The 24,650-nt window shown below is 40.9% G+C and overlaps 2 long non-coding RNA genes and 1 other non-coding gene across 4 annotated transcripts; 1 reads left to right on the top strand and 2 right to left on the bottom strand.

Moving 5' to 3' along the window:
* Positions 1-457: 457 nt before the first annotated feature.
* On the bottom strand, positions 458-2,400 carry LOC113353525. Its single transcript, XR_003361352.1, has 2 exons — positions 1,016-2,400; positions 458-913 (listed from the first exon to the last, which is right to left on the bottom strand). It is a non-coding gene; the product is annotated as an uncharacterized LOC113353525 (long non-coding RNA).
* A 3,838-nt stretch (positions 2,401-6,238) lies between these two features.
* Positions 6,239-6,311, bottom strand: TRNAK-CUU. Its single transcript has one exon. It is a non-coding gene; the product is annotated as a tRNA-Lys (tRNA).
* A 357-nt stretch (positions 6,312-6,668) lies between these two features.
* Positions 6,669-8,742, top strand: LOC113353524. Of its 2 annotated transcripts, XR_003361350.1 has the most exons (6): positions 6,669-7,083; positions 7,389-7,576; positions 7,796-7,900; positions 8,002-8,178; positions 8,305-8,452; positions 8,555-8,742. It is a non-coding gene; the product is annotated as an uncharacterized LOC113353524 (long non-coding RNA). The 2 variants fall into 2 exon arrangements; XR_003361351.1 differs by lacking the exon at positions 7,389-7,576 and having other exon boundaries at positions 6,674-7,083.
* Positions 8,743-24,650: the final 15,908 nt, after the last annotated feature.

The raw sequence follows: 24,650 nt of genomic DNA, 5'->3' as shown, positions 1-24,650 counted from the left end.
CCTAGTAATTTTTTTTGTTTGTGTTCTTATCACTGAATACTTACCCATTCTGGGATTACCATATAGATCATCCAGATACATTTGGTGGTCATTTTTGATGACATAATATTTTTGTGTTAATTAGTTATCATGTTTTGGAGCCGGTGTATCTCCATAGTGTATTGTTCAAATTAACAAAAATAATAGATTAACAAATTTTTCATATTTAACTACTGAAGATCCACAGACACCAGTGTGAGATAGCTAGTTCACTAGAAATGGAGGGAACTTTTTACAAAAAAAATTGCCCAAAAATTAAAGAAGACTGAATCAGACGCAAATTCAATACGAAAATGATTAACAAACCGAAAAAAAACCTGCAAATACACCGTGTGAGAGGAAGGGGAGCCCACTCTTCTTCCCTTCCCTATCTAGATGCTATGCACGCCCGTTCGATCCCCTTCGGGACACAAGGAAGTGTAAAACTTCGGTATGTCTAGCATCTTTCAATTGAATACGTATATCTCACTTGGCGTGCTACATCACTATAAAAGAAAGGGTGCGACAAACTAATGTGATTCAGTGGTTGACGTCAATATTGGCAGTATTTAAGGTATTGACGAACCACTAATCATATTTAGGTCTAGACCGGTCATAGTACGAACCGATGGCAATATCAACCAATAACCATGGTAAGATGAGCATTTCGTTCAGATGTGTTATAATACCATAACCTGGCTTCTCCATTAGTGCCACTAATGTGCAAGCTTTGCAGTGAGCATCCAAAATCTCTATTCCAAAAGATCTGCCTACTTTAGTTGCACAATGGTATGGACCCTGAGAAAAGGGGAATCCTCCAATTGGCCAACCAAGTAGCCACTTCCCATTTAGTTTGGAGCAAAGTATATCCGTTCTGTATACCGTGCATATTTTCCTATAACCACGAAAAGTAAAACCAATCACATTGAGTTTAAAACAACAGTTAAGCATATTATATATCCTCCAATCTAATTAAGAAGATGAAATTCACTATTACCTACTGACTGTATCGCTCGTCACTTCGTGCTTCGATCGAAAATTCTGGTTTTGAACGACCTTGAGTTTCGTCTTTACCTGTCAGTCTTCTTGTATATACAACTTTCTTTCAAGAGTTTGTATAGGTATTTCAATTTTTATAGTTTTGTTATGTTCCTCTTTGGTCCAAACCTGCTTGTAAATTTGTGTTCATTCTTTGTGAACCTTTTCCATCCCTTTAATATGCTACGTATTGTTTTATCAGTATTCATTCTTTGTAAACCTCTTACCTCCCATTAACTATCAAAAAAATAAATATTCGACTACGATGGTAATCTCGTCTTACACCGTTTTTGGTTGTTTTTTTCCCACCATAGAGTATCATGTGAGCTATCCCAGATTGGGGGGGGGGGGGGGGGGAATCCTTCTGATTAATGTATACAAAAAGAAAAACTTAGAAAACAAATTTACCCGATGAAATAAAAAAATTACCTTGAATTGCGTTTAAGAACTGTTGTTGCTGCATTGTTACTGTTATTCCCGGAATAAAGAACTTAGATTACCCATTAATGGAAGGTTCTGAAAACTCCAATTTGTGCTGCTACGGACATCACGATTAAGTCGGTAACTTGCTGCAGCAACACATGACGATACGTCAACTAATATCAGAGTCTCCGTTCAACTACTTCACACAATTCACATAAAGAGGTATACCAAAATTAAAGAAGACGCAAGACTCGAGTTCTCCAAAGAAAAAAGTGTTGGCATTTACATCAAAACCATTTGTGCGAAAGTATTAAATACAAAAAAGACGTAAGAAAGTGGGAAAGTGGTTAAGCAGTTAAGTTTGGGAGTTTGGGATATTCTTCCGTAGATTTACTTTAATTTGGTCGAAAATATGGCTCTGTGGACTATTGAGTTTTGTAAATCAAATTGCTGCAGTACCGGGGTTGTGTGATATTGCAATTCACTGCAATCAGATGACAAACTCTCAGCTATTAGTAATTCATATGCAGCACAAACAAAATCTAAGTCAGAAATAAACCCAATGATAATAATAAAATTTGAAGTACAGAAAAACCAACGCTCTAGGTGAATGTGTCGCCAAATTTTCTCGTTAAAATTCAGTATCAGGTACTCCTCCTTTACGGCTCATTTTTTGTTGATTAACTACACCCACAATAAAAGTAAAATAGGAGGATTAAAATTATAGGAAACCGTAGAAAAAGACAAAGAAAATCATAGGAGAATAAAGAAGAATGTATTATCCTTATCCATGTAATGAGTTCCCTTCTATTTGCTATGAACCACAAAAGCGAAGCAAGATGGAAAGAAAGGAAAGAACAAAAAAAAGAATTAATCCCCTCGGCACAGCCATGAAAACCGATAAAAAGTATCACCAACAATTGTAATAAACAAAATCAAAGAAAAATCGCAAACAACTGGAATAAACAAAATCAAAAAAGAATCTCAAAACACCAAATACCTTGCGTGAGTCTATTTCACCGCCATAAATATCCAAAAAAATCACTTCCCATTTCCGGAATCAGCAGCAACTACTATATTTTCGAGAAACACGCAAAGCAAACAACAACAAAAGAAAAAAATATTAGAAAACAAAATCGTAAAGCGCAAGAAATAGAATAGGAAGAAAAAAAACTAGAAAAGAACCAACGTGAAAAGAAGCAAATCTGACCTTCTCTCGCGATATTTAAATAGAGAGTCAGGACTCACCAAATTTAAGGTACCACAAAAAGGAAAAAAAAACCTTCATTTTGGTAATAATATTAAGCAATATATTAAAATTCATGCAACTTTGAAATAACATCAAGCAATATCTTAAAATTCATGCAATTTATTAAATTTTGGATAGCTACTTTGGATATCTCCATATTTACCTGTCGCAATAATATTCACCGACCATCATTATACGTTTAGAAATCTTTAATTTTTTTTTATGGAATGGACAATATTAGGAAATAATTTTTTCATAGAACGGACAATATTAAGAAATAAAAGATTGAAACTGTTGTATGGCTTTAGCTCACGGATGTGCATCCCAATATAATAGCTAGAGTTTTATTCGTATTGTATATAAATGATACTATAGATATGTAATAGGGTTATTCATATCAATAAGAAATCTATCTATGCCTCTTTATTTTCTCCATATTTTCTACTGCAACACATTATCATGAGCGAAGTTATACCGCAGAGTTAGATTGGATTGGTTGATTTTTTTTGCATGGATGCGTTACCAGGTATTTCTTTTGAACAAAGAAATTTCGTTTCATAGTATATATATTAGGGTTCCACGAAAGCATGATTATCAAATATAGAGATTTCACCGTTAGATTTTCATTCAAATTCAGTATATTCAACCCAAATAGTCTTTATTTACTCCATTAAAATTTCAATCAATTCGGAATATGTTGCAATCTCCAGAGTACGATTTTAGTAGAACTGTCTTCGTTCAGAAAATCCTAATTATAACAGCGTCTAAAAATCTAGGTTTATTAAAATTTTAACCGTTGGATTATTCTGTAATTTTTATATGTGATTTAACTTATCTTCATGGAGATACTTTACAAATTTTATAAAGATCTAACGATGGAAAGTACTCCAAAGTACGCGATATTTCCTGCTGTGTTCACAGAAACGTGAACTGGAACCGTCATACGGCGTCATATATATCTTTTTATCTACCCGTTGGATGTCTTTGAAATTTTAATATATTTGTCAAAACATTGTGTTGAATCTACTGTACATATTTCATCATGATCAGACTATGATGCATTTGTCTGTTGATCAGAACAATTGAAAGAATATTGTTTTTCAATTTTTAGGGTTAACGATATGTTTTGGGCTCATATGCTAATAGTTTTAAACTTATTATCAATGGGAATGAATATTTTATATATAATGGACCATATATGTTTATATTCATTAACCATGACCTTGTCAACCCAATGGACCGGGTCTTGACCAAATAGTTGACTAGAATTTGACTAAACCAATTCGGCTCTAATTTGACCTTTTGAACTCAGAAGTACTTGAGCACCATTAAAGAGTCTATGATGTGGAAGTTTTTGTACACAAGTACAATACTTTCGTCATAAAAATCATCATAAAGTCGGCATGGTTAAAATCATCATAAAGTCGGCTGTTAAGAAGCCGACAAGGTATTATATTATCGACCCTGCCGGCTATGTCTTGCAGAAAATACCTTCTCCTGATTCCTAAAAATCATCATAAAGTCGGCATGGTTAAAATTATGTTCCTCGCCGACCACATAAAAATCGGCACTCTAGTGATCAAATACCATTCCGACGGTTAAATAGAAAATTGCATGAACTCCTGATGCCTAAAACTCATAATGTCGGCATGGTAATAAATTTCATACCTTGCCGGACATACCATAGCCGGCACTCTAATAACCAAATACCTTTCCGGCGGTTATTCAGAAGAAAACCAACTCCCGATGCCTAAAGGTCATAAGGTCGGCATGGTAACAACTTTAGACCTTGCCGGCCAAACTTGGTCGGCATATTGTGGAAACAAAACCGCGCCGGTGAATTCAAAATTCGATTTTTTTGCAAGTACAATTGCATTGATTGACTTGTACACTACTTATCTCTACAAAATAACACACAACTATTTGCATATACTCTCCAAGGCTCATATCATCATACACTCCATCTAACTCACCCAATATCTCTCTACACACAACAATGGCTTCATTTGATTCAAATGAATATTTGGCAATCACGAAATTATAGTATGCGGAAAATCGACTTAGACGTCAATCCTCCGAAAGGGAAGATTCAACAACCTTTTGGGCTAAATTACACAACAAATTTAACCAAGAATTTGGGAATCCTAATGCAGGAAGTGTTCAACAACTCCATGTTAGGCACCTAGTCATCGAAAATGCGATACTTGCTTTTTTAGCTCCCCAACCTCGAATTTTTAACACTCACCCCTTCACCTTGTCCATTGCACAATTTGTAAGTAATTTTGTGGTTTTTTTTACGTACCCCATGTTGTGTTATCTTCCAACGAAACACCACTAACAAATGTAACCTTGTTTTTGTAACACGAAGTCGTGAAAGCGCGCTACTTGGAAGTAAAGGGGGAAGCATTCGCCTTTGATACAAGCTATCACTTCTTGGCAGATAGAATCCCGGAGGATAACCCGGACAACTTGGATGTTGTATCGTCTTCATCGGAGGAAGATTGATGGCTTTAGAAGTTTTTGTATAGGTTTTGTAGGTAGACCTATATGTAAACCCTCTCGAGACTATAACTCGTCCACTAGGGTCTCCTAGGGGTTCAAAGGCTTGATGCGCATGCTAAGTGCATTCGTTTTTCTGTCGACAAGGAGTTGGATTTTATGTTTCAATCAATGTCGTAACCAAAATTGCTTGAATAAAGTGAATTATATCTTCCCATATTCTGTTTGGTATAAGTACATGCCGGCAAGGTTACAAATCCTTAGCATGTCGACTACAAGTCAGCTGGCATTGTTTCAAATTATGTCCATGCCGCCTATCATATAGTCGGCATGGTAGGATATATTTACATGCCGACCGTAAGATTGCTGGCCCAAGATAGTCAGCATATTCTTCATTCAAAGACCCTTCCGTCCTAAAAACGGTCGGCATGTTATTCATCCAATGACCATGCCGGATGTATCTGGTCGGCATCCTATTAAAACGTATTTCGCCGGCACCTTATTCAAACGTTGACCTTGCCGACCTTTCACATTTTCAAAACCAATTTTTTTGATCGAAATCGAACTTGTAAGACGAGTTAAAGGTTTAATCTACTGAATTCATAATCTTAATCTAAATTCAATTAATTAAACTAATCAGAATTTTTAATGTTAATTAAATAAGGGTATATTAGTTATTTAGAAAATACAAGGTTAAGGGATGGTTTCTTTTTCTTCAAAATGTCTTGAATTTTGTCTCATTAAATATACTCTAATTAATCTGAATATACCCCAATCTCCTTCGGATTTTTGTTATGAGTGTAGTAAAGACTGTTTATATATTTTATTTTGATGCGTACTACATACAGTAGAATCACACTGACTGTTGGTTCATTAATTTTTCTTTCTTTATAAAATCTGTCTCATCTTCTATCATGGAGTATGCTTTGGGATTCTAGGCCCCAAAGGGGAACTGATACCTGATGGCAAATTTCAGAAACCAAGCAAGGGAAAAAATGACAAAAAAAAAAACGCCCACCGTGGGGCTCGAACCCACGACCACAAGGTTAAGAGCCTTGCGCTCTACCAACTGAGCTAGACGGGCTGTTGTGAATTATGCATTAATAACAAACTGACCAACACACGAACAGGAAAATAATGATGTTTTGAAAAGCATCCGTTCGGACCGGAGTCGTTTGAGGGAACACATACTGCATTGGGATAACCGTGGGGAACCACCCATGTTAATCCGTCTGGGGCCAGGAACCCAACTCTCCGAAGCCGACTGGTACAACCTTCTTCGAAACTTCGTAATGATTTCTTGTCAACAAACTCCACCTTAGAAGTCAGTCCAGGCTACCTCACAACACAAACATTGTCATCTCCCCCCCCCCCCCTTTAATGAGCGCAAGGAATCCATGGAATTTCAGAAGTTAAGTGATATGAACCGTTAGTTCATCTATAATCTTAAATGTGACCCGTTAGATGTCGGAATATTCTGAAAAAGATTCCTGTCACAGAAGCAAATTTCGTGTGAATGTTTCGTTACTCGACGAAAATACCCCTCCGTCTTTTATACATTTACATAAAAAACACAACTCTTTCTTTTCGCTATTCCCTCTTCAGTTCCACCATCACCACCCTATCGTTACCATCGCCACCAGCAGCACCATCACCCCCACCATTATCATTATCACCAGAAACACCATCACGGAGATCAAATACAGGAAACTGATTAAGTAATGGAGTCTTCTTCCAACGGATTAATTGAAGTTGAAATTGAAGATTTATAAAAACAAATTGGGAGAATAAGCTGTTTCCTCCAAAAATTCTTTGCTCATCAAGAATTGTTCTTTTTTGCTCCATGTCGCAATTCAGTAAGTAACTTATCAATTTTGATTGATTTTTTTTTTTGGTATTTGAACTTTTGTCGGCAATTTTCGATTTCGTGCATGCAAAATTGAAACTATCTATTCTGGGATGGCCACATTTTTTGTTGTTGTGATTTTCTTACCATCCTGTTAGACAACGGTATTAATTGGTTGAAAATATTGACGTTTTGTGTAAATTTTATTATAGATTGGGGAATTTGGTTGTAGATTAGGTCGAGTTTATTTTTGTTTGCGTTGTTGTATTGATTTGGAAATTAGCTAATTGTAGTCTTTTGTTTCTGTATGATTAGAAGAATCTGTGAAAAACTGTAAAGAAGATAAGGGGTCATCTTAATTTTTAGTACCTGACTGTAAGGTGGGCAACTGCATCTATGTAGACTTTGACAAATTCAACTATTTACTCAAATGGAGATTATGCTACATTATTATGGAGTTTAAATTAGCATGTCCACAATTGGAACTTTGCATATAATTCATGGTGAGTAAATTTTGTTAAAGAAATCGAGATATTGTGCTTATGAAATATTCTTAATAAGAGTCTATCCTAAAAATTTTAATGTAATTTTGTTTTACATTATCAGGGTCAGTCTAAAGACTCTCAACAGTCATGATTATGGTTGAGGCATATGCTAAATCTTGAATGGACTCATAAACTAGCCTATGGTAGCATGAATAACATTGGCTTTCATATGTGCAGGGCTGCTTTAGCATTACATCTCTCCTTCGTCATAGGCCATAGAATCGGTACTCAAGACCAAATTGTGAGCTCCTTATCAGAAATGAAATTACAACAGTGAAATGGGTGAGACATCAGCAACCTTATGTGTCCCATAAACTGCATATGACTTTGTTTAGAGAGTTGAATTCGTTTTTGACTAAAATTACTAGCTTAATTTGTTATAGGTATGAAAGATTGCGATCATGTCAATTTATCATGGAAGTGCAACCCTGTAGAAGTAAGACAATTGAACTATTTGCATGTTTGTTAACTGTCTATGTTTGTGGCGCTTGGGAAGATGGCCAAATTTTAAAATAGTCGCAAGAAGAAGTTCTTAGTTGCAGACCTTATGAAAGATCTTGGTATACATATTTCTCCATTTTTACGTTGGTTAGTGTTTTGGAGTTGGATTATCTCTTTTTTCATAAGAAAAACAGATTGGAAACTGCAAAAGCTCTTATTATCTGTCTTATCTTTCCATATCGTAGGTGGCGTTACTTTTATTGTAGGCATTTGGTATTTACTTTTATTGCAGGCATGTGTGTATACCGACCCGTACTTTCCAGCCATTAGCAAATCATGCTCTGTTTCTTATTTGTACTGTACCCAAGTTGAGATGTTCATCGTTTGTTGTTGGTGGGTTGTTCTATGACTTCTGTACCAATTCTTGATTAGAATTCTGCTAATACTGAGTTGTAAAATTTATTGCCATATAATCTATTGTCATTGTATTGGCAGGTATCATGTTAAGCAAATGGTTCAACGGGACGAAGGCGTATTTGAAACTCAGTGGCCGACGTGCAACGCACGTGCACTCTACTTGTGTTTATAATTTGTTAACTGGTTCATACTAAAGTCTGTAATCGATACTAATGATCGTTGGTTCATACCAGAGTCAATATATAATCTGTTACTTAGCCTGTAATTTTTGTTTGATTTTTCTTTTTCTTCATGTTTTGTTCTTTTTGAGTTTTAATACAGAGAGAGGGAGATGATGAAATTGATTGAATTGCATATCTCTTGAAACATGATGATAATAGTTGGGGGTGGAAGTGGATTGAAAGACCCCATAGTAGACTCTAATTTGCTCTAATTGGTAGTCACTCTTTCAAAATGAAGGAGTGACACTATCCATACGATTTGCTTTTAGGAGGTGTACAAATACTTGGCTATATGGGTTCTCCCCAACCTAAATTTGCTTCATATACTGGAAACCTGCACCAACTAGTGAAACTTAGCATCAACGGTTTTTGACCACTTTGGGGGTAAAACTTTTTCCCCAATAATTTTGTTTGCAGCTGGAATAGTTATTTGCTGAAAAAATTCAAGTTCAGCCTTACTTACATTGGCGATCTCTCATGCATTAGAAATTTCGTATCTAGGAGAATACACTAGAGATAACACACTATTCACCAACTCAATGAGGAACCAATGAGTTAGGATCTACAATATGTCTATCTTGACCCTAACAATCACTATTGTCCAATTCTTCCTAGCGTCAACCACTTATTTGATATCATCATGTGAAGTATAAGTATGGATGAGGACCAGGAAAATTGGTGTTGCCAATAAAAATTCCTACATACTTACATAGGCTTTGCAACATGTTGAATATTAATTATCTTTGTTTTCATCTCTTGCATTCTCTTCAACGTTTTCAGTTATAATTAATCCAGGACGACACATAGATTCACCATGGTTGTATTCAATCAACTTAAGATGGCTGCAAAAGGAAAATAATTTTTTCAAATGAAGTACGTCATGAAGTAAAACCATCTCTTTCCACTAAAGTTTCATTAGAAAGATCGACTTCTATAAGCACCCTCACAAAGTGATAATAAAAGTGTTATTATCTACTTTTAATGGTGTTTTCTTTGCACTTGTGATTTCAAGTAAAGTCTCTTGCGTCAATATTTGAAACTTACTTCATAGATATGAGTCCATAATTGAGAAAGTGTTTTGCGATGATTATCATGACTAAAGTCACGAGTCCTTTCGTTGCAGAAGGAACATACCATGCTTTAGAGAGACGAAACCTATTGATTTAATCGAGGTAACTTCCTCCGTTGAGTTGAACCTAATACGGTAATCTTTTCCCTAATGATGAGATGAATCAGCAGGGATACTTAAAGGCCAAACATAAGTTTTTCCTGATATCCCATATCTTAAGGTTTTTAAATCGTGAATTGAATCGTGAATTGAAGATACCTGGATGATTACTAAATCGTTATATTTTAATATGTAAGATTATAAATATCATTGAACTAAATAAAACATGCAAAACTAATAAGTTTGACTTTTGATCTTATAAATTGAAAAGACGTTATACATTATCACGGATAACCAATGTGGTGCAGTGGTAAAGGCTGCACCCTTACAACCTGGAGGGTTCATGTTAATTTCTGCAAAAGCCAAGTTTTTATTAACAATTCAAATTTTAAGTGGAAATCATAAAATTGCAAATCTGGAGGTTGACTTGGTCAACGCTAAAAGGTCGTGGAGTTACGGTTCAACTCGAATTGCATTTAAATGACATGAATCATACGAGTCAACTCGTGAATCCCTAGACGGGATTAAACTAATTATAAGATTACTCTTGTATTCCTTTACTTTTGAAGAGGTATTCATCTTCCAAAATCTTGATTGATATTTACCTTCAACGATATCAGATAACTTAGGTAGGTCGTTAATGAGTACCTAAAGAAAAAAACTGGATCCATCGATAATTCAGATAACCGTCAACGGGTATATATGACTGGGACCCAAGATTTTACAGGGTCAATTGGATATACCCTTAGGGTACCTGTGGATAACGGATACCCATTTATTAGGTTTCAACATTTATCTAATTTAACATTGATTCTTTTAGATTTCCTATTTTTTTCCCTAAATTTCAAATGTTTATCTATACGATTGGTAGAACATAACTTTAATTTTGTATTTGTATTAAAATATATCTTTGAATAAAGAAGAGGAGGATATGTATTATTGGGTCAGGTTCCAGTTCCACCAATTTAAAAAACAGACCCGAAACCGGAATATAACCGGGCCTGGTCTTGGTATATACCATCTAGACGTGACAGGACCAGTTGACACCCCTGGAATTTGGGATTTATAGAGAAGGATAAATAAATACATATTTCCAATAAAAAACGTGGTAGTGGAACCACAAAAAATTTAGTTTCCTCTCTCATTGGTGAAGTTTAGGAGCCAACTGTCCTTGAAATTAAAACAAGGTGAAATGTGACGTTAATATCCAAAGGTGATATTAATCCAAAGGGGATGTATATAGAATTTAAAAGAAGATAGAGAGTAACAAAAGAGGCCACAACTATCCCAAAAACTTAAGTCAGTTTTATGAGATTTTTAAAAACACTTTTCCAAAAATCATTTTCTTTCATTCCCGAAATTTCAGAGCCAATCATCCTTGACATTAAAATAAAATGAACTGCGATATTAATTGAAAGGTGATACTAATACAAAGGGAAGTATAAAAGATAGAGAGTAAGAAAAGAGGCCACAACTATCCCTAATAACTTAAGCCGGTTTGATATCATTTAAAAAAAAAAATTCAAAAATCATTTTTCATTGTTTTTAAAGTATACCTTTTTTTTCTTATTTCCATTTTCCGTTAAATTTCAAGAAGATGTTTGGTAAGAAAGTCGGAAAACTGTAATTTGAAATATAATTTTAAAGATCAATCCAAATGCATTGCAATAACTTCATCAACATTATCTTTTATACAATTGTTTGAGGGTGAAAACGGTTTCTGCTGGTTTTGGAAAACTCGTGTGTGTGGATGAGAAACGAGTCTAAACCCTAAACAATGTACTGCACGGGAGTACTTTTGATTCGAGAGATCAATTTGTACAATCCTGGCCTAAACCAAGAAATGGCCGTTCCAGTCTTGCTTCGGTCACAAAGTGATGGAGAAGGGTTAGTCTTAGGGAGGGAAGCGAAGAAAGTGTTGAGACTAGAATCGTTAATCCTGAACGTGTGGTTTCTTATGACTTGTATCAGAAAGTAGAACTGGCTAGCAGAATGGAAAGCTACCAGGTGATTTCTGGATACTATGTTGTTCTCCGACCAAAACTTGTTGTATGGTGGACATAGGTGAAACCTATTTATACAAGTCGTAATAAAACGTACCCTGGCCTCGTAGAAAGTGGAAAACGATTGAGTGGTGGAAGAGTGGAGTAACGTGTAACTTCAGGAATTATGCTTCCATAATGAAGGATCCGTTTACACCCCACTTTATGACACTTTCTTGTTACGGGCGTATTGCACGCCGCACGCTGTAAACCGCCAGACCAATACCCTGATGAATATCCCCAAGCTTGTGACATGTTTGATGTCTCGAGTGTTTTCGTGGAAAACATGTAGCACTTTGCTACGTGTGTCAAGTTAAAATCAAGAGGTTTTCCGTAGGAAAATAGCATGTGATGCTATTAGGATCATCTTGGCTGGTCGCCTAAAACTTGCCACAAGTTTGTCAGTTCGGTGGCAAACTTTGATGGCTGAGATCACATATCACGAGGAAGAGTAGTTGTTGATTATGGCTACCTTGTGTTGGCGCCTGATAATGACACAGTGGCGTTTTGGTGTATGCCAGTGGCAGTGCGGCATGGATGGCATGGCTCGTGCATGCCAGTGGCACGGTGGTGCAAGTGGCGCCTGGAGTATCCATTGCCACTAGATTTAGGCGGCTGGTCCCCCAAAACTTGCCACAAGCCTGCCAGCTTAGTGCGAACTTTCATGGCTGAGATTTCATCTCATGAAGAAGGGTATCCGTTGATTATGGCTACCTTCTGTTGGCGCCTGATAGTGGCACAATGGCGCCTTTAGTGCATGCCAGCGGCATTACGACATGGCTGGCATAGTTTGTGCATGCCAGCGGCACGATGGTGCAAGTGGCTCCTGGCGTAGCCATGACCACTGAAATTTTGGCATGTTGGTGTTAGACTCAAATGTAGTGTGGCAACATCATTCTCAATGGCCACATTGATCCCCATGTTCTGTGGAACATTGTTTGTCTCGGTTGGCGCAAAAACTTTGCCTAAATTAGGTTTGGCATGTCGAAATCCTAATTAGCATATATGGCATGTTGCGGGCCCGAGGTGGCATAGTTTTGTGCCACGATTAGAAATTAGGGTTTCTTCTACCATCACTAGAGCATGGCCGCGCCTAAGGTTTAGGCTAGCCAAATTGAAGTCTGTTGTGAAGCTGGTCACGCACGGAGAGTGGGTTGGCAAGTTTTGGCATGCTTTCGCGGTAAGTGGCGCGTTTGGCATGCCGTTTGGCATGTGCGCCTGACATGCTTGTTTTGGCATGTTTGGCATGCCCTTAGCATGTTGGCACGGTTTTGGAAAGCCAACTTAGTATGGCGACCTCTTGACACAATTTCCACCTCTTTTAAGGATGTGGAAGGTTTAGAGCAACCTGATCGGTTACTGAAAGTAGGGGGCCGGCCAAGCACGGGCGCGGCTACCCTTTTGGTACACGTGGAAGGTTTAATGCGACCTGATTGGTCGATAAAGGAATAAGGGCTGGTTGAGTAGCATGGGGCGTGGCCAAGCGGCGCTGGATAGCCTATGGCGTGGCCACGCTCCCTTTTATTGCTGCCCCTACCCCACGACCCCATTATTCTTTGTATTCTGATTTTGGGTAGGACCCTGCTCCTACTAATCCACAGCGGATTAACTGCTTAGTTATTTAAGCATAGTCTCGACTGACGGGGTTTGATATACTGCGCAAGGCGCAAAAACCCTAACTTTGTAAATTAGTAAGGTTCATGAGTTTTGTGAGTTATCACAAAATTGATTGAATTCTATGTGCTGGCACAAAATTATTTATTTACAGAGTGCAGTACGCTTTCTGACTGAGTATTTTGTGCAAGGGACTTAACTTTGGTACTTGGAGATCCGTGCTACTTTGCTGTGAGTGAACACAAATCCGTCATGTCGTACTGATAGTAAGGGTTCTGTCGGGGAACATAGCATATGAAAGGTACTCACTGAGTCTTATATTAATAATTAATATAGGCAAGGCGCCGAAATTTACAGAGCATCTGGGATTGTTGCTACATGCGCCAGTCTGGATAAATTTCATGTAAATATATTGAACGGCTCAATAAGTATGCAAGTGAAGAGGTTGACACTCATGGATCCGCTTCCTACTCATAGTGACGTCACATCAGATGCAAGGTTTTACGATTTTAACCCTAAGATAAAAACCACCATCAACATTAAGTCCCCTGCTTAGCCCGTGACAGTGGCATTGTTGCGGGGTAAGCATGAGATGGTGACAGATAAGGATAAAATCAAAACGGCAAGTCATGAAGAGATTGTCAGGATGATTTAGCTAACCTTTGTCAGAAGGCATGAAGAATCTGTGATCCTTGCATTTGGCGGCTTTGCATAACTTTGGCTCGGCTGTCGGGTGTTGGATTCAGCGCAACAACTTTGGATACTAATCGGTAGAGGTGACACTGCAACTTGGTCCGCATACGGGCGCTGGCTGACTACGAGAAGGTGGATGGCGCTGCTTTGGTTACGGAGTGCTGGAGCCATGGCGCTGTTTCGAATGGCGAGGATGGCGCTGCTTTGGATGGCTGTGGAGCGGAGAAGATGGCGCTGGTCTTTGGCTGGCTGTGAAGCAGAGAAGATGTTGCTGGCTAGGTCACGGAATGGAAGGGATAGCTGCTGACCTGGATGTCAAACCCTAATTATCCCGTATAGACAGATATCTAATCCATCTAGTATCCCGCGTTCGAAGCCTTAATACACGGCTAGTAAAAGGGTTTTATTTCTTAGGCTTCATCAATATGCTGAATATAAGAGGCGATCTTGAACCTTTCGTTCATATAGATCATCATAGAATTGCGTCCATCCTCTTCACAGGTACCGTCTTGTGTCTCTTCTCCTAGTTCTCCATTTTGTCTTCTTCATCATGTAGATTGCCGATGCAGACATAGTGTAATTTTTTTTGTAGCATATAATGGGATCTTCCGGCGATGACCGTACCTCTGACTCTTCAGAGAAATTTTTTGAAGTCGACAAACCCAAGTTTTCTTCACATGAGGAGGTATTAGACAAAATCGATTCTTTGTTCCGTGAGGCTGACGAGATTATACAAGGCATGTCCCTCACCCATCTATGCATCGTGTGGGTACGTGTTCAGGCTTTCATGGCTTCGATGGACATGGAGGATAAGTGGAGACATGATGAAGCATCCCAGCGCGTCGGGAGTCTCAATGTGATGAATTTTCTCCGCAAACCAGCGCCAGGGCTGATCGATTCGCCTCTCGAGTGAAACGGCGAGGGACTGAATCCAGGAGACTTTTAGGTGAGAGCCAGTTTAATTACCCCGTCCATAATGGTATCGTAATCCTTGATCCTGATGTGGACGAGACGGAGCATCCTCAAGAGGATGTTGAAAAAGTTCTTGAGGAAGATTTCGACGCGGTTTACGAGACTGAAACAATTCTGGAGTGGATACCAAAACTGCCGTTGGGGAAGTCGGAGCGTCTGCTGAGGATGCCGTCAAGGCATATGGAGAGACGGTGGAAACATATGTTGAATCCGTTGGAGAATCTGTGGGAACATATGCCGGGACCGCTGCTGAAACGAATTCTGGATGGGATGTTGAAGCTGTTGCTGAAACAGCTTCTGGATGAAATGTTTGCTGTCGGAGAGGGTGCTGGGGAAAGTGTTTGAAAAAGCTCTGATGGAGGCGTCATTGCTTGTCATTGACGACTATTTTTTTATTTTTATTTTGCTATTTCTTCTTGGCATTTAGCCGCTTTTGATGCTTTCAGGGATTTATTTTTATTTTCTCATTTATATGATGGAGCTAGGGCTTCGCCAAGTAATATTATTTCATTCAGCTTTTGTAGTTTCACGTCTTTAATGAGTGAACAAAATCTTTGAATCGGAAAAGGATCCGAAACCCCTCTTGCGAAAATAAGTTCCTTGATTCTCCTAGACCATCCATCAAATGGAAAGACATCGTACGCAAATAGTGTGGATGGAATTGCCACGCGTGCTGGCCAGCATGTTGTTTTCGCAGCTAACACCTCTGAGTGACGGCACCATCCATAACGACCCAAAACAGGGAAATAATAATAATGGTTAAAGGTTTGACCGACCTGTTTCTTGGCTCCCTCTTGTAGTAGCGCAGTTATCGCACGCCACGAGAAATAGAGGAGCGTCAGCTGAGACTTGAAGCTAGATATCCTTGAAGAAGATACCTGTTCTGCCACTTGATGATTATATTTTTTGCATATTCTCCTCTTCGGTGTTTTCAAATAAGGTATTTCTTGGAGGTGTTGATGGTGGTTTTTAACTTATGGTTAAAATTGTAAAACCTTACATATGATGTGACGTCACTCTGTAAGGAAACTGAGCCATGAGTGTCAACCTATCCACTGGTACACCTATTGAACCGGTTCAATATATTTACATGAAATTTATCCAGACTGTACATGTAGCAAACATCCCAGATGACCTGTAAATTTCGGCACCTCGCCAATACAAGACTCAAGCATCTAGATTAATTGTTCACTAGTATAGAGCCTAATGAGTGTATAAGCTCCTAGATGCATTACTCACAAATGCCGGAGCCTGCTGAGTACTTTTCTTGTGCTATGTTCCCCAGCAGAACCCTTAACATCGGTATGGCATGACGGATTTATGTTCGCTCGCAGCAGAGTAGCATGAACCTCCAAGTACCAAAGCTAAGGCCATTGCACAAAATGCTCAGACGGAAAGCATGCTGCATTCTGTAACAAGGATTTTTGTGGCAGCATACAAAATCCAGATAACTCATAAAAGGCTCATAAACCCGACTAACTTGCAAAAGTTAGGATTTCGCGCCCCGCGCAACACACTAGACCCCTTGGTTGAAACTATGCTTAGCCAAACTAGGAAATTAAATCCGCCACAATGCACTGAAAGTGGGGCCACGCCCTAGCTTGCCGGCCCCACTTCCCATCAGCTTCCAAGGTTGGGGTCAAAGATACATCTTCACCGTGACGATTCTCCACCTCAGGGCCATCTTCAGAAACGGTTCCTCCCTGCGATATTACTGTTTAGTTTTGTTTCAAAAAAAATGAGAGGAGAAGAATGCGGAAACTTACCGACTCATTCGCGGACTCACTGGAGGAAGACTCGGCGCTACTTTCAGAAGTATTTCCATCATCATCACTGGATCCCGAATTTTCCTCTTCTTCGGATTCTTCTTCACCTTTAGGAAACTTAGTTGTCGGTTTTTGACTACGTGCAAGTCTGGCAAAGGCGTTCGTGCTGTCAAGACCCTAAGTTACAAAAACAAGGAAAAACGTTCAACAACTGAACAAAATATCTGTGCAACTCAGCTAAGTCAGTAAGAAGGTGGTACGTACCTGTATGTTGGAAGAATTAAAGGTCACCAGAGCTGTCTTATCCGACTGAAAGCCGCCGGCACGGTTTTTCGACCTTCGCTCCTTTTCCTGGGGACTGTCCACATCCGTGCTTGTAGATTTCCGCTTATCCGTAGGAATCTCCCTCAACAATGGATGTTACGCTAAAATCGCAGGGGAAGGCTTGCCACGGGGATATTTCACCACGTCATTCACAAATCCATGAACGGCGAGAAACTCATCCTGGCATAACACATTGTATTTGGAGGTCGTCGATGGACTTATTTCTGAGAGCAGGAAAGGGAGGCTTTTACCCGGCAAGAACAATAGCATCAAGATCAGTTGGCAACGATTCTTTTGGATACGCCGATTGATGAAGAAACGGGACCCCTTGGTCGAAACCCATATGCCGAGAAGCCCTGTCAATGTTATAGGGGACTGCCTCATAAGATCCTCTGAAGAAAGATGGCACATGACCGGGCGTACAACTTCGCATGAATATGATTTATCCCACGCTCATATTCTCTCCAACATAAAGCAAAGTCCAGTTCGGAGCAGTGACGAAAGTGTTAGACTGAACTATGGACACATGGACTGGAGCCCAAGGACGAAAGCTAACGACATAGGCATTTTCAAGAAAGTCAATGAGCTTTGATCCAGATTTTGGACGCTTATTCAACCAGCCAGTATTCTGGAACCACCACAAGACTCGGGAAGTAAAGACGACGGTTTGGGAGCATATTTTATGAAATGCTCCCACAACCATGTTTGGAGAAAAAGCAACGTGGACATACGAGTCCACTTTCATATAACCATTTGAAGCGTACATGTTCGTGACCAGATGATCCAAATGGGTGTACAAAGAGCCAAGAAACAAGCCACCAATGGGAAGAACGACACCTTTCGCCAACATGATGGTGAATTTAATGAGATCCTGTCTTATCTTCTTCTTGCCAGAACCGTCATCAAGAATATCTCTGGATAACCACAGAGCCAGAAATGCCACAACGTGGAATGTACTATTCATTTGATCCGGCTCCAAGTCTTTCGAGAACCATTCAGACACCCACCAACTGTAGAAGCACTTCGTTTTGTAATCTTTCTGAACAAACCCTGCCGTCTTAGCAACAAGAGTGAGGCACATTTCTTCTTCTTCATCAGACAAGGTGATGTCAAGATTCCCTGTTATTGGAAGATTCAGCAGGACAACTACACTCTCTAAAGAAATAGTCATTTCACCCCACTTGCATATGGCCGTATGAGTATCTTTACACCATCTGGAGATAAAAGTGACCAAGCCCACTATGTCCTTCCTGATTTGAAGTGTTGCGGAAGCCATGACCGCATTGATGATCTGCGCCCTGGTCAGACTGCCTTTTACACAGTCTTAACTTATCATGAACCGCATCTATTCATCAAAATAACGCAATGGACTCTGACAAGACATGAAGTCAATAGGAGAAGCAGGATACTCATTTTTCTGAAGACAAAATCTTATCATGCGCCCTGGACGAACTGATGGGGCGTCTCCTTCATTTTCTGAACCGCTCAGAAGGATAACCACATATTTTGGATGGTTTCTCTTAACCGTGACAGACTGTGTAAAGAATTCGTGATCCGTGTTGGGCTTGGAGTTGCTAACGTTTTTCGGCATAGCGGCAGGACTATTCTCGGGTAACATCCTAACAGAATTTTCTTATACTGCTTTTTCCTTCAAAATAACTATAACGGAGCAAAACAAAGAAAAGTTACTAAAAAAAAGAGAGTGCATGAAGCCTACTTTATCACCGGCGGAGAATCTATTTTGGTCACAAGTCATAGCACACATGGCCAAAAGGAACACGCATATCCGAAGGAATGAGGACGGATGCTCGCTTCAACAAGCCGTATTTTGCCGCGGAAAACACGCCCTTATCCAGAGCCGTGTCTAGCAATAAGAGGTGTGATCTCGGTAAAAGGGAAGAGTGCATCCCACTACGGAAGTTATGTTCACGAATGCAAAAGAAAAGGGAAACCCTAAAGCTAGGTTTTCATGGGAAAATAATTAATAGCAGTCATCCGCCCGTGCATGCCTACTTTGCATAATATTCGTTTTCTTCGTTACTAATGAGGTGGCTAACATTACTTCGGTACTACTGGTAAAGAGGAATCACTCATACTGAATTATTTCTACAAACTTACGGAAGATATGCCTGCTAGGGTTTACACCAACACAAAAGAACAAGTTAAAGAAGAAACGCTAGAATACATACCTGGAATATGCTCGCCTGCTTCATTGCTACCGCTCTGCCACTAGCTCCAAGATGTGGAAATAAAACCAATAATACGAGGTAAAGAGGAGGGGTGACGCCTTTTATAGGCATGACACCTTTTGGAGTTCGAATAGGGGAAGGTTTCTTATTTTTTGGCCATGCATGGAAAGAGGCAATCAGACCCGCGCCCGGCCAAGCCAAACCAACAACTCCGCGTCCCGAGCCGAGCCAACGGTTCGGCGTCCCAAGCGTGCCAAGACAGCACCACGGCCAAGCCAAGATAGCGCACGGCCAAGCCAAGTGCCAACGTCTCCATGCCAAGCCAGCAATGCCACGGCCAAACCAACCTAAAGGCGCCATCTTAGCCGTTCAAAGCAGCGTCATCTTCACCAGCCAAAGCAGCGCCATCTTAGTCGTTCAAAGAAGCGCCATCTTCACTAAGCTAACGACGCCATCTTATCCGTTCAAAGCAGCGCCATCTTCACCAAGCCAATGGCACTATCTTAGCGGTTCAAAGCAGCGCCATCTCCACCAACCCAAAGCCTGCGCCAACAGTCTGCGTCCCAAGCCAATCCCGCCAGCATTCCGCATCCCAGCCATAAGTCCGCTCTATGTCCAGCGCCAGCAATCCGCGTCCCGGCCAGCAGTCCGCTCCATATCCAGGGCCATCTACCCTTCTAAGCCAGCCAGTGCCCGTTCCGCGGACCAGGATGCAGCTCCACCTTTGCCGATCAGCAAGCCAAAGCTGTAATGTTGATGCCAATACCCATGTACTAGACGAATGTATGCAAAGCCACCAATGCAAGGGTCACAGATTCCTCAGGCCTCCCGACAAAGGTTAGCCAAATCTTCATGACAATCCCTTCGTGAATTGTCGTTGCGATTTTATCCTTGTCCGTCACCATCTTATGCTTACCCCGCAACAATGCCATTGTTCCGAGCTAAGCAAGGGACTTAATGTTGATGGTGGTTTTTAGCTTATGGTTAAAATTGTAAAACCATACATATGATGTGACGTCACTTTGTAAGGAAACGGATCCATGAGTGTCAACGTCTCCACTGACATACCTATTGAACCGGTTCAATATATTTACTTGAAATTTATTCAGACTGGACTTGTAGCAACCATCCCAGATGACCTGTAAATTTCAGCACCTCGCCAATACAAGACTCAAGATACTATATGAATTGTTCACTAGTATAGAGCCTAATGAGTGTATAAGCTCCTATCTGCATTACTCACAAATGCCAGAGCCTGCTGAGTACTTTTCTTGTGATATGTTCCCTAGAAGAACCCTTAACATCGGTATGGCATGACGGATTTATGTTTGCTCGCAGCAGAGTAGCATGAACCTCCAAGTACCAAAGCTAAGGCCATTGCACAAAATGCTCAGACGGAAAGCAAGATGTATTCTGTAAACAAGGATTTTTGTGGCAGCATAAAAAAATATAAATAACTCATAAAAGGCTCATAAACCCGACTAACTTACAAAAATTAGGGTTTCGCGCCCCGCGCAGCACACTAGACCCATTGGTTGAAACTATGCTTAGCCAAACTAAGGAATTAAATCCGCCACAGTGCACTAGAAGTGTGGTCATTCCATAGCTTTCCGGACCCACTTCCCATCGACCAATCAGGTCTCTCTAAAGCCGCCACGCGCACTAAAAGGGGAGGGACTCCCATGCTTGGCCGTCCCCCTACTTTCATTGACCAATTAGGTTGTTCCAAAACCGCCGCAGCCTTAAAAGAGGTTGCCATACTAAGTCGGTTTCCAAAAAACCCGTGCCAACATGCCAATCGGCATGCCAAACATGCCAAACCTGCCAAAACGTGTGTGCCAGACGTACATGCCAAGCAGCATGCCAAACCCGCCAAAAAGCGCGTGTCAGACGCACATGCCAATCGGCATGCCAAACATGCCAAGAAGCATGCCAAACCCGCAAAAATGTGCGTGCCAGACGCACATACCAATCGACATGCCAAACATGCCAAGAAGCATGCCAAACTCGCTAAAACGCTTGTGCCAGCCGCACATGCCAATCGGCATGCCAAACATGCCAAGCAACATGCCAAACCCGCCAAAACGCGCGTGCCAGACGCACATGCCAATCGTCATGCCAAACAACATGCCAAACTCGCCAAAATGCGCGTGCATGTCGCACATGCCAAGCAGCATGCCAAACCCGCCAAAACTCGCGTGCCAGATGCACATGCCAATCGGCATGCCAAACATGCCAAGCAGCATGCCAAAACGCGCGTGCCAGACGCACACTCCAATCAGCATGCAAAACTCGCCAAAACATGCATGCCAGGTGCACATGCCGAACGACATGCCTAACTTTCCAAACGACATGCCATATATGCTAGTTAGGGTATACCAAACCCTAATTTAGACAAAGTTTCCAGGCACCGAGGTAGCCATAATCAATAACTATCCTTCCTCATTAGATGTAATCTCAGCCATCCAAGTTCTCCACCGAGCTGACAGACTTGTGGAAACTTTCATGTGACCAGCCACCTAAAATTAATAGTCATGGCTACGCCAAGCGCCACTTGCACCACAGTGCCACTGGCATGCACGAGTCATGCCAGCCATGCCGTATTGCCACTGGCGTGCACCAAAACTCCACTGCGCCATCTTCAGGCGCCAACACGAGGTAGCCATGATCAACGGCTACCCTTATTTCATAAGATGCGATCTCAGTCATCGAAGCTCGACGACAAGCTTGTGGCAAGTTTTAGGAGACCAGCCGAGACGAGCCTAAGAGCATCACATGCTATTTACCTGCGGAAAGCCTCTCAATTTTAGCTCTCCACACGTAGCAAAGTGCTACATGTTTTCCACGAAAACACTCGAGACATCAAAACATGTCACAAACTGTGGGATACTCATCAGGGTATTGGTCTGGCAGTTTACAACGTGCGGCGTGCAATACGCACGTTACAAGTAAGTGTCATCAAGCGAGGCGGTTATCTAATGGAAAGAAGTAATGGTGAAACGTATCCTTCATTGTGGAAACATCAATTCGAGGCGTTACCCGTTACTCTTTTCTTCCACCACTCAACCGTTTTCACTTCCTACGAGACCGGGTACGTTTTATTGCGATTTGTATAAATATGTCTCACCTATTTTCCACCAGACAACAGGTTTTGGTCAGGAGAACAATACCACATCCAGAAGTCATCTGATATCTTTTCATTCATCTAGCCAGTTCAACTTTCTGAAACAAGTCACAGAACACCCACATCTTCAGAATCAACTATTCTGGTCTCAACACTTTCTTCGCTTCCCTCCCTAAGACCAACCCTTCTCCTTCACTTTGTGACCGAAGCAAGCCTGGAACGAGGATTTCTTGGTTTAGGCCAGGATTGTATAGATTGATCTCTCGAATCAAAAGTACTCCCATGTAGTATATTGTTTAGGGTTTAGACTAATTTTCTCACCCAATCACACGAAATTACCAAAATCAGCAGAAACGGTTTCCATCCATAAACAATAGGGTTTGACTTTTCTGGTTTCGATTTGATGGACAATGGTTTTTGTGAGGGTTTGGATTTAATCGGTGTTTTTCTCTGGAAATAATCCAGGAAAGCTTATTTTTGAAGGGAAGATGCTTTTAATTAAAATTGAAACCCTAGCCATGAATCCAAGCAGTGCAATCACTTTGGGAGGAATTACAAACATTGAATGAAAGGGAAACTTTTGAAAGAAATAATAAGGAGCATTTTGAGGAAAGAGGCGCTGTAACACTTTCAAGTTTTAAAGGGTTTGAGCCACCAGGCATGTATTATTACGCCTTCCAACTTGTCGGCATTGATGAGCTTGCAGTAGCCTCCTGAAATGACTTATGCTACTATGTAGGGTTCGTCCGCGGTCTTGGACGAAGGAGGCTGAGCGGAAATTTTCACCACCATATCTCCAACCTGGAAGGGGTTTTGAGGCTGCGTGGCTGCTTGATCTCCTGATCCATTATTCTCGGCTAGGACGTCCTCCATATTTTTGAAAAAACACTTGAAAGTCCCGGAAACCCATTCACATCTCTTAGTGGCGCCCGGGTTAAGGATCGGTTCGAGTCCCCAAGTCCGGACGAGAGGAGAAGTGGCTGATTGCATAAAGGGTTGTTCAATAAAACTTACTTGTGCTCGGAATCTGCGGACAAACGTCGGCAGGTTCTCTCTAGGTAGTTGGGTTACATAGGCAAGTTGTTGATACGGCAACCGATACTCTCCAGGAATGGATGGCTTGTTGGAGATTCTTTCAGGTATGGACACCGGCAAGGGGACATTCCCAACTTTTCTTTATTTCCATGTACCCATGAGCGTCCCAGAATCATGTAATATTCTAGGAATTCTTTGACAATGTGGAATTTTCCGCAGGTTAGAGCATATCCCACCTTGATTTCGAGGTTAATGCAGCCGTACGCACTCATTGATCCCCCTTCCTAATTCTTGACCACGATTGGGGAGTGGGTAGCTTCCTGTTACGAAATTCCTGCGGCTCTCAGGGTCTTGGTGGTAACGAATGGAGTCAGAGGCTGCGTCAATCAACGTGCTATCAAACTCGGTATTCTTCAAGCAAGTTGTGGTGAGCAGTCCCCAGTTGCATTTTCCAGCACAACTTCCTGAGAGAGCTTGGGATTCTGGCGTGTCCTCTGTAATAGGAAAAAGTAGCTTGCCCGATACAGCACGATTAAGGGATGAAAATATATCTTGACGCTGTGCCTTGGAGAAATAGAGTATTTCGCACACATGCTACATGCCGGATTGCACGGTTTCATGAACAGAGTCCCCATAGAGCATGAAACTCCAGACTGGAAGTGGATCTTTGTGAACTCCCTCGTTTTCCAGTTAAAGTTCCCTGCCTCCACCTTTTCTTTGAAGATATGCTTTAATCTATTGCAGTCACTGGTCGGGTGATGGAAAAACCTGTGGTAGAGGAAATACTTGGGATTTTCCATTTCCTCCTCGGTTGGTAGGCGCCTGATATGATACAGTTTGATGGCGTCATCTTGGATCCATGCCTCTAGGAGTTCGATTACTTCCTCGATTGGGAAATAGAAATCTAAGGTATTTTCTCCGTCTTCTTGGTGTCGCGCAGGAGCTCTGGCTACAGTCTTTCGCGGTGGAGACGCCTGACGTGCTGGCACCGCGCGCTTGGATTGTTGTTCTACCGCTGGTGCCTTC

This window comes from Papaver somniferum, chromosome 2, assembly GCF_003573695.1.
Source record: "Papaver somniferum cultivar HN1 chromosome 2, ASM357369v1, whole genome shotgun sequence".
Taxonomy (NCBI): domain Eukaryota; kingdom Viridiplantae; phylum Streptophyta; class Magnoliopsida; order Ranunculales; family Papaveraceae; genus Papaver; species Papaver somniferum.
Note: the sequence above shows the minus strand (reverse complement) of the source record. Positions and strands in the feature narration are given on the sequence as shown.